This window comes from Zootoca vivipara, chromosome 13 (assembly GCF_963506605.1).
Source record: "Zootoca vivipara chromosome 13, rZooViv1.1, whole genome shotgun sequence".
In the NCBI taxonomy this organism is placed as follows: Eukaryota; Metazoa; Chordata; class Lepidosauria; order Squamata; family Lacertidae; genus Zootoca; species Zootoca vivipara.
In genome coordinates, this window is record NC_083288.1 from 20,852,106 (window position 1) to 20,863,252 (window position 11,147).

Below are 11,147 nucleotides of genomic sequence, written 5' to 3' on the forward strand. Positions count from 1 at the left end.
TTGCCAGCAGGTGGCGTTCGAACGCCGCAGGCTGAGCATCATGCACTAGTTTCTGCATGCGTGCTAGGTTAGGACTGACGTGTTCATCCGCGTGGCATATAGAGGTGAATTAAGATCAACCAGATCCCTTCAGCGGAGAGCAAGATCAGTCTTGAAAGGGTTGGATATGGGGTGAAGATTTAAGCCAATCCACAATTAATCCAGTTAATAATATTTTATTCTAGCAGCGGCCCTTGAGGCTTAGCAGGCAGAAATTCAGAAGCCAGAGCTTCTCACTCTCCCCGCCCTTTTGCATAAAAATGCAACGATATGGAAAGATTGTTGCATTTTTGCTTTTTCTTATCTGCTAAAGCCCACCAAGGCTGCCCAGTTCCGTTGTGACATCAAACCAGAACGGCTGTCTGCTACCGATTAACACTGATAGCTGTGAACATGTTAGTACAAACTATGGAAAAAATACTGTGCTCTGAGCATGTGAGCCTCACTATTGAATACCTGCAGTGAACTCCCACAAACCTGGGACTAGGAAGCAAGCTTCTAGATCAGGCATCCCCAAACTGCGGCCCTCCAGATGTTTTGGCCTACAACTCCCATGATCCCTAGCTAACAGGACCAGTGGTGAGGGATGATGGGAATTGTAGTCCAAAACATCTGGAGGGCCGAAGTTTGGGGGTGCCTGTTCTAGACAGACAGAATTAGGCATAATTTCTAGATAGAGTTCACTCCCAGATTTTTTTATATTATTATTCACTACTTACCTTACCTGTCTCTTCCATAATCGCCCTGCATACAAATCAATACACTTTAAAAGACACTCAAAACACATTATTTCCTTCAAATTCCTTTGAATTTTGAAGACCTTCAAGGTTTTCAAATTTGACTGATGGACACTCCCCCCCCCCCGCAGGAATATTAAAAATGTACAGCTTTTGTGATGGCATTAATGTTAAACAATAACTTTCCATTGGTTCATTTATTTGTTTAAAGTTAAACCATGTGTGCAAAACCTTGTGCAAAACACAAAGGGCTCCCTGGATCACATGTACTGTGTGCCGTATAAAAGTATTCATTACAAACCGTGATAGCACACAGGAGAGTTAAAATAATCAAAAAGTACCAAGTATCAATCCAAATCATCTCACTTTCTCACCATTGTTTCCAAATCAGGTGATCACCATGGAAAAACATGGCAGTTGTCTGAATATTTGAAGGGGCAGAGGAACCAGAGACCAAATTGCAAACATGCGCTGGATTATGGAGAAAGCTAGAGAGTTCCAGAAAAACATCTACTTCTGCTTCATTGACTACACAAAAGCATTTGACTGTGTCGACCACAGCAAACTATGGCAAGCTCTTAAAGAAATGGGAGTGCCTGATCACTTCATCTGTCTCCTGAGAAATCTCTGTGTGGGACAAGAAGCTATAGTTAGAACTGGATATGGAATAACTGATTGGTTCAAAATTGGGAAAGGTGTACAACAAGGCTGTATATTGTCTCCCTGCTTATTTAACATATGCAGAATTCATCATGCAAAAGGCTGGACTGGATGAATCCCAAACTGGAATTTAGATTGCTGGAAGAAATATCAACAACCTCAGATATCCTGATGACACAACCTTGATGGCAGAAAGTGAGGAGGAATTAAAGAACCTTTTAAAGAGGGTGAAAGAGGTGAGTGCAAAATATGGTCTGAAGCTCAACATAAAAAAAAGCACAACTAAGATAATGGCCACTGGTCCCATCACTTCCTGGCAAATAGAAGGGGAAGAAATGGAGGCAGTGAGAGATTTTACTTTCTTGGGTTCCATGATCACTGCAGATGGTGACAGCAGTCATGAAATTAAAAGACGCCAGCTTCATGGGAGAAAAGCAATGACAAACCTAGACAGCATCTTAAAAAAGCGGAGACATCACTTTGCTGACAAAGGTCCGTATAGTTAAAGCTATGGTTTTCGCAGTAGTGATGTATGGAAGTGAGAGCTGGACCATAAAGAAGGCTGATCGCCGAAGAATTGATGCTTTTGAATTATGGTGCTGGAGGAGACTCTTGAGAGTCCCATGGACTGCAAGAAGATCAAACCCATCCATTCTTAAGGAAATGTGCCCTGAGTGCTCACTGGAAGGACAGATCCTGAAGCTGAGGCTCCAATACTTTGGCCACCTCATGAAAAGAAAAGACTCCCTGGAAAAGACCCTGATGTTGGGAAAGATTGAGGGCACTAGGAGAAGGGGCTGTTCAAGAAAATTGGAGATATGAAAGGAACATTTCGTACAAAGATTACCATAATCAAGGACAAAAGTGGTAAGGACCTAACAGAAGCAGAAGACATCAAGAAGAGGTGGCAAGAATACACAGAGGAATTATACCAGAAAGATATGGAGGTTTCGTACACCCCAGGTAGTGTGGTTGCTGACCTTGAGCCAGACATCTTGGAGAGGGAAGTCAAATGGGCCTTAGAAAGCACTGCTAATAACAAGGCCAGTGGAAGTGATGATATTCCAGCTGAACTATTTAAAATTTTAAAAGATGATGCTGTTAAGGTGCTACACCCAATATGCCAGCAAGTTTGGAAAACTCAGCAATGGCCAGAGGATTGGAGAAGATCAGTCTACATCCCAATTCCAAAGAAGGGCAGTGCCAAAGAATGCTCCAACTACCGCACAATTGCGCTCATTTCACACGCTAGCAAGGTTATGCTTAAAATTCTACAAGGCAGGCTTAGGTAGTATGTGGATCGAGAACTCCCAGAAGTGCAAGCTGGATTTCGAAAGGGCAGAGGAACCAGAGACCAAATAGCAAACATGCGCTGGATTATGGAGAAAGCTAGAGAGTTCCAGAAAAACGTCTACTTCTGCTTCATTGACTATGCAAAAGCCTTTGACTGTGTCGACCACAGCAAACTATGGCAAGTTCTTAAAGAAATGGGAGTGCCTGATCACCTCATCTGTCTCCTGAGAAAACTTTATGTGGGACAAGAAGCTACAGTTAGAACTGGATATGGAACAACTGAGTGGTTCAAAATTGGGAAAGGAGTACGACAAGGTTGTATATTGTCTCCCTGCTTATTTAACTTATATGCAGAATTCATCATGCGAAAGGCTGGACTAGATGAATCCCAAGCCGGAATTAAGATTGCCGGAAGAAATATCAACAACCTCAGATATGCAGATGACACAACCTTGATGGCAGAAAGCGAGGAGGAATTAAAGAACCTTTTAATGAGGGTGAAAGAGGAGAGCGCAAAATATGGTCTGAAGCTCAACATCAAAAAAACCAAGATCATGGCCACTGGTCCCATCACCTCCTGGCAAATAGAAGGGGAAGAAATGGAGGCAGTGAGAGATTTTACCTTCTTGGGCTCCTTGATCACTGCAGATGGTGACAGCAGTCACGAAATTAAAAGACTCCTGCTTCTTGGGAGAAAAGCAATGACAAACCTAGACAGCATCTTAAAAAGCAGAGACATCACCTTGCCGACAAAGGTCCGTATAGTTAAAGCTATGGTTTTCCCAGTAGTGATGTATGGAAGTGAGAGCTGGACCATAAAGAAGGCTGATCGCCGAAGAATTGATGCTTTTGAATTATGGTGCTGGAGGAGACTCTTGAGAGTCCCATGGACTGCAAGAAGATCAAACCTATCCATTCTTAAGGAAATCAGCCCTGAGTGCTCCCTGGAAGGACAGATCGTGAAGCTGAGGCTCCAATACTTTGGCCACCTCATGAGAAGAGAAGAATCCTTGGAAAAGACCCTGATGTTGGGAAAGATTGAGGGCACTAGGAGAAGGGGACGTCAGAGGACAAGATGGTTGGACAGTGTTCTCGAAGCTACGAACATGAGTTTGACCAAACTGCGGGAGGCAGTGCAAGACAGGAGTGCCTGGCGTGCTATGGTCCATGGGGTCACGAAGAGTCGGACACGACTAAACGACTAAACAACAACAACAGGAGAAGGGGACGACAGAAGACGAGATGGTTGGACAGTGTTCTCGAAGCTACCAACACAAGTCTGACCAAACTGCGGGAGGCAGTGGAAGACAAGAGTGCCTGGCGTGCTCTGGTCCATGGGGTCACAAAGAGTCGGACACGACTAAACGACTAAACAACAACAACATAAGTGAGTCCTGCAACAAAATGTTGCAGTTTGTAGTGCACCCTGTTCAAAATCCCACTCAGTCCATTCTGTCCCCCCTCCCTGCCCTCAACAGTCAGTCAGCATTCCTTGACCAGCAGGCATATTCAATTCTCTTTGGGCTGATTTACCCTAGCTTCCCCCAAGCCTGCTGATATCTCCCTCTTTTGGAGGGTGGTCCTGTTAGCTAGGGATCATGGGAGTTGTAGTCCCAAAACATCTGGAGGGCTGAGTTTGCCTATGCCTGGACTACGCACACAGCATCACTCACAACCTGATCAGAATCGGAAGGAATCTGTAGTCTAAAAATAAGGTAGCAGACTTTTTCAAAAGAGGATATTACAGTATGCCTATTAGAACTTGCCAAATCCATTACATATGCTTATTGGCTTAAACCCAGAGAATGTTAGTCATGCTTTTGATTAAGCCCTACTTATATCAATGGCGCTTAATTGCAACTACATTTCTTTGGAATAAAGGAGGCTTTTGTAAGATTCAGGCTGCATCGCTAGTTAGGAATCCCGACCTATTCCTAACCATAAGCACCTTACCTATTTTGACAGCCCTCTTAGCTACTATTTTTGAAAGCTACAGAGGGCATGATTTCGATAAAATTGGGAAGGAGATCGAGGGAACTTGTAGATTTCGTTAGGCACCCCACATTTCCTCCCTCCACAATCTGCAAGCAGATTCAATTTAGAAGAATTTGCATGAGCATCTACTATTGCTAGCACACACACACACACACACACACACACACACACACATACACATATATATCCCATTTTTTCTGCTCTACATAGGGTGACTTCCATTTGTTGGAAAGACCTGCTGCCCTAGCACAATTCAGTGAGGGTGTTTCCAGATGACCTGTTTATTGGGAATTCACCTTGATTTGTTTGCAGGAAGATTTAACTACAGTGGCTATTTAATGAGCATTCATTCTGATTGTTTGCAGAGAAGTCAAGAGGTCAAAGCAAGTGTTGTCTCGCAGGTTCTAGTCCAGGCATCCCCAAGATGTTTTGGCCTACAACTCCCATGATCCCTAGCTAACAGGACCAGTGGTCGGGGAAGATGGGAATTGTAGTCCAAAACATCTGGAGGGCCGAAGTTTGGGGATGCCTGTTCTAGTGCATCTTCCAGTCACTTTCCTTGTCTCAAAAAGCCCGATCCTTTAGGGCACGGGTGTCAAACACAAGGCCCGGGGGCCTAATCCGGCCCGCCAGACCTCGTCATGTGGCCCGCGTAGCCGCTGCCGACAGTAACCGCTGACAGTAGTTCTGGAGCCTGCGATTGGCCGAGGGTCAAAACCGGGGGCGGGCCTGCAGGCGGAGGCTGGGGCGCTGGAGCCGCACTGACGGCCTTGGCCAGGGAATTTCAATTTTGAATGAGGCTGAGGGAGGCGGTGGCACAGCGGCCAGATAAGATAAGATAAGATATCTTTATTGTCATTGTCCCCTTGCGGGAACAACGAAATTACTCGGTTGCTACATCCACTCAGATAAAGCATTCCGCATAATCCAAAATTACAAAAAGCTAATTAAAAACAGTAAATATACTACAAAATAACAAGTAAAATAAGATGACTTCAAAGACGGGGAAGTGAGATGCAGGAGGAGGAGGAGGAAGCCCGCCGAGGAGGTAGGAAAGCCCTACAGGCGCCGCCGGCAAAGTTGGTGCCAGGACGGAGCAGCGTTGCATTTTTTTTTTTGGGCGGGCTTTGCTGTTGTCTCCGAGAGCGAGTGAGGCGGCACTGGGGAGCCGCCGCCCGCCGCTTCCCTTCCTCTCCTCAGCTGCATCCGGGAGGTGGGCGAGCGAGCGGGCGAAAGGGACGCGGAGTGAGCCTGAGGGCGAAGCGCAACAGCCGCTCTCTTGATGGAGCCGGGTTTCTCTTCCCTCTTCCCCCGTTTTCTCCTCATAGACACTCAGGAGGGTGCCTGGCTTTTGCTCTGCCCCCCACCCCGAGCCGCCCTTTGGCTTCTCAGTTCCGGTGGAGCTGCGGCCGGGAGGGAGGAGGCGACGATGGCACGGGTTCCTGCTCTTCCCGCTCTGCCGCCACCTCCTCTCAGCCCCTCGTGATGTAGGGCTCCAGATGGAGTCACCTCGCGGTTTGAGTAGGTGGGAGGGGAAATTTTTTTGGGGGGGGGAGGTTTTCAAGCCTCCTCTGCCTGCAGTCCCGGTAGGGAGAGGCGGCGGCGAAGACGACAACAGCGCGGGTGGGGGGAAGAGCAGCTCTGAGGCGAAGATGCACGTCCGCTGGGGCTGCCGCCGCCTTCCTCCTCGGGAAACCCGCTGCCCTCCCTCAGCGCGAGGGGAAGGGACTCTGGCGATGAGGAGGGAGGATGTAAAAGCAAAGCAGGGAGTTGGCGCTGCACCGCATGTTCCTGCCCCTCTCCAAAGCATGGGGTGGGTTGCAGCGTGTGGCATCCTGCCTAGCGGGGTTTGGGTGTGCGCAGGGCGGGAGAGGGAAGCCCTCTTTCCATCTGCAGGTTTTTAATCCCAGCAGTGGCTTTCTCCTTCCTGCCGAAGGTTTAGTTGAGCGCCCCCCCCCCGGAAGCCATCGATCCCCACCTTTTGTTCAAATTTCCCTCGTTTACATCCTCTCCCACACACACGCCACGACGCAGGAATGTGATCCGCGTGGGGGCGGGAATGACCTTACATTATTACAAAAAACAGTAATAATTGAATGCAGTGACAATAATTTATGATAATAAAGAGTGGACACATAGTCTTACAGACACAACCGGCCCTTTGAGGGTGGCCAAACTGCTGATGCGGCCCCCGATGAATTTGAGTTTGACACCCCTGCTTTAGGGGAAGCAGATTTGTTGTGCATGTCCTCCCCATCAACTGTGCAGCCTGAATTTGCCCGTCTTGTCACTAAATCCCACCCTGAAAATAGTGACAGTCCTGGAGAGAGAATAATTATTTATTCCAATATTGAAATGAAGATTCGTGCTAAGCAGGAGAGGAAATTAGTATCCTCAAAACAAAGGCTAAGTCACAGAAATACAAAAGAAAGAAAGAAAGAAAGAAAGAAAGAAAGAAAGAAAGAAAGAAAGAAAGAAAGAAAGGCGAGGAACCGGTCTGGCAAGTGGCTGAGCCAAAGCCTAGTTTCACTAATCCTTCAGAAGGAAATAATAGATTCAAAAGGACAATAGTCCAAGCAGGCAAGCTAGAGCTGGAAGCCTTAACTCTTTACAGGCAAAGAAGAGCAGAAAAGTGGATGTAAAGAGAAATGTCCATTCCACTAGCAGCAATTTAGCCCAAGAATATCTACCAGTCAGGAGGACCAAACCCATGAAAAGTTTTTTTAAAAAAGCTAATTTTATTTACCTATTGCATTTATAGCCTGCCTTTCTTTCAAGGGGCCCAAGGTGGTATACATGCATTGCTCCCATCCCTATTTTACATCTACAGCAACCCTGTAAGGCATGAGTAGGCAAACTAAGGCCCAGTGGCCGGATCCAGCCCAATCGCCTTCTAAATTTGGCCCGTGAATGGTCCTGGAATCAGTGTGTTTTTACATGAGTAGAATGTGTCCTTTTAATTCAAATGCATCTCTGCGTTATTTGTGGGGCCTGCCAGGTGTTTTTACATGAGTAGAATGTGTGCCTTTAATTTAAAATGCATCTCTGGGTTATTTGTGGGGCATAGGAATTCATTCTCCCCCCCCCAAAAAAAATAGCCCGGTCCCTTACAAGGTCTGAGGGACAGTGGCCCGACCCCCTGCTGAAAAAGTTTGCTGACCCCTGCTGTAAGGTATAGTAGATCAGGCTAAGTCGAGATTCTGACTAGCCCACAGTCACCTTGGCTGATTTGAACCCTGCTCTGCTTGTCCTAGTCTGACACTCCTAACCACTACACCTCCATGACTCTCTCTACCCTCCACTACCTTTGTTTTATTTCTAACTGGTGCTAGGAAAGGAGTCGAGCCTGTTTGGAAATAATACCCTCCAGTCTACATCTGATCTCTCTCCCATCTGGGCTGGCTGGTCCTCCATGGTACAGCATAAAGTCACAGTCTCAGGTTTACAGGATGGAGCATAGCTGCCAAGTTATCCCTTTTTTTAAAGGGAAATTCCATTATGCTGAATAGGCTTCCTCGCGAGAAAAGGGAAAACTTGGCAGCTATGGGATGGAGACAAAATAATACAAAATCGACCACAAATGTCCCAAACACAATCTGCTTGCCAAAATCAGTCCTTGGCATTCTGGAGAGCCCTGGCTCAAATTATTCCAAGGCCATGTGCAGTGCTTTTTTTCTTGGGGGGGGGGGACGGGGACGCAGGGGTATGCATACCCCTAAACATTTTGTGAATATTAAGTTTGCCCTCATTGAGGAGCAGTATTTCAATATGAGTCAGAAAATGAGAGTACCCCCTAAACAATTTTTAAAGGAAAAAAGCACTGGCCATGTGTGTCTGTGTCAAGCATCCCCAAACTGCGGCCCTCCAGATGTTTTGGCCTACAACTCCCATGATCCCTAGCTAAGAGGACCAGTGGTGAGGGATGATGGGAATTGTAGTCCAAAACATCTGGAGGGCCGAAGTTTGGGGATGCCTGGTCTGTGTGATGGTGGAAAGAACATTAACTTTGCCTGAAGCCCTTGTGACCGTAAGGAACATACCGTATTTCTCGTGAGAAATGAATGAGGTGAGAGTCATCCACAGCTGTCAATATTCTGTGCTGCCAAGAAGATGCTGGAATTCTATGCCAAGGTAACCCAATTTGCAACCAGAAATGCTGAATTAGACAGGGTGTATTATGCGACTGTGTATGTGTGTGAACATAATTTATTCTGGTGCTTGAAGTCATGGGGAGAGGTTGCTGAGAGCATGGGGGGGTGCACCCACCCACCCACTAGCAATCCCATGAATATTTTTGGAAACGTACATCATGATGAGCCCTGGGCCAGGCAGATGTTCTCTCTGTGTTAGGAAGACCACTGGGGAGGGCCGTTGCCTTCCCTACAATCAAAAGTTGATGGTATGGTTTTAGAGGCTTAATGGATCTGATTCTTTTAATCCCCTTATGATACGCATTTGGTGCAGTTGGGTAATTTTAGGCTCTGGACTAAGTGATCTCTCTCTCTCTCCCACACACATTCTTTTTGAAACTCAAGTGTATTGTTTTGCTTACTTCGAAATGTATTAAGCCAGCCCTGCTTCATTTGTGGGTCCTCCTTATCATCATCATCATCATCATAATGAGTGGGGCCCTGGAAGATATGTTTTGTTGGGGCAAGGCTACACAGATCTGTAATTTTCTGATGCATGTTTGCATTTAAATTCTGTTGATTTTTTTATCCTATATTTTTTATTTTCTTAGGGTGCTTCCAGATGACGTGTTTATTGAGCATTCATCCCGGTCTGTTTGCCAGGGAGATTAGACGATGCCGGCTGTTTAATGAGAGCATTCATTCTGATTTAATTGCAGGGAGGTTAGATGACATTGTGACAAATAAAGAGTTATCTCACACTTTCCAGTGCATTTTCCAGTCACTTTCCTTATCACAAAAACATAGCTGCCAAGTTTTCCCTTTTCTCGCGAGGAAGCCTATTCAGCATAAGGGAAAATCCCTGTAAAAAAGGGATAACTTGGCAGCTATGCAAAAAGCCTTATCTTTTGGGGTGGGGGAGCAGGGAGGGGAATGGATTTGTTGCACAGGAGCTCCCAATCATGTCTAATTGCACAACCTGGATTTTCCCAGTGCGCTCTTGAATTGCAGCTGAAAAGAGTGCGTCTGGAAGTGCCTTCCTTGGGCCTACTTGTTTTTGAAGTTTGTTGATTTTTTTTTTATTACAAAAATTATATTGTGCTATTTTATGTAAACTGATAAAAGTTATTATTATTATGATTACATGGTCTCTGCATTTTGTTAGATACATATAATAAATTTAAAAATAATGAAGTCCTGCCCTAACAGTACCTGATATCTATTTTAACTAATATAAATATATATTATCTACATTGAAGACATTATATAAATAATAGTTAAGGAGCATTCAAGTTTTGGAAACATGTCATCATTGCTGGTATGGGTAAGCAGGTTTGTTGCCCTAAAAACAAAACAAAACAAAAAAACCCTTCCGCTTGCATTGTCATGTCATAGAGGCAAACGGATGAATTGGGGAATGTGGTCCTTTGCCATTCCGGGGTGCCTCTGGTTGGGGACGTCGTCTGGAGGCCAAGAGATGTGGTTTTGAAAGCAATGTAGTAACACCATGATATTACCTCTCCAGTCTTATAAATGCTGTCACTTGCTGCAATGCCCTGCAGCCTTTTACATAGGCAAATCAGGTTGGTTTCTATTGAAGAAAAGGGATAGACACAAACAAACCTGGCATTGAAAAATGGGAAGGGCAGAAATACCTGTGGCAGAGGATTCCAATCTTCCTAGACATTCTACATTTACTCTGGCCAAATTCCACACAAATAGGTTCACCATTTCTACAACACAAAACAGCGAGTTAACCTGTTTAAATCCATTGTCCAAGGTCACACTCCATGGGCAACAAAATCTAATCTCACTTGCCATCGTAAACCACTGCTGTTTATAACGGAGGCCATTCAGACACTCAGCTGTGACTCATTGAAAGTCACATACTCATAGCTGCCAAGTTTCCCATTTTTTGCGGAAAACCCCCATATTTTAAACCGTTTCCCGCTGGCAGCCCGGATTGGAAAAAATCCCGCAAATCCCCCGGATTTCAGTAGCTGCCAGGGAGGCTCCTTCTGCACATGTATGGACATGCGCAGAACCGATTTCGGGTGCTCCGCCCATGTCTGGGCACCAGAAATTGGGCAGCGCCGGCACCGGAAGTTGCTTCTACGCATGTCTGGAAGTGACTTCCATTGCCGGCGCTGCTGATCCCGGATTTTTCTAATCGGGAGTTGGAAGGTATGCATACTATTTTTCTAGAAAAAGAGGTGCCAAATCTCACCTTGAACGCCTTCCTGGTTCTCTTATAATGGCAATGGCGCCCACCTGAGGTGCCGGGACGGAGTTC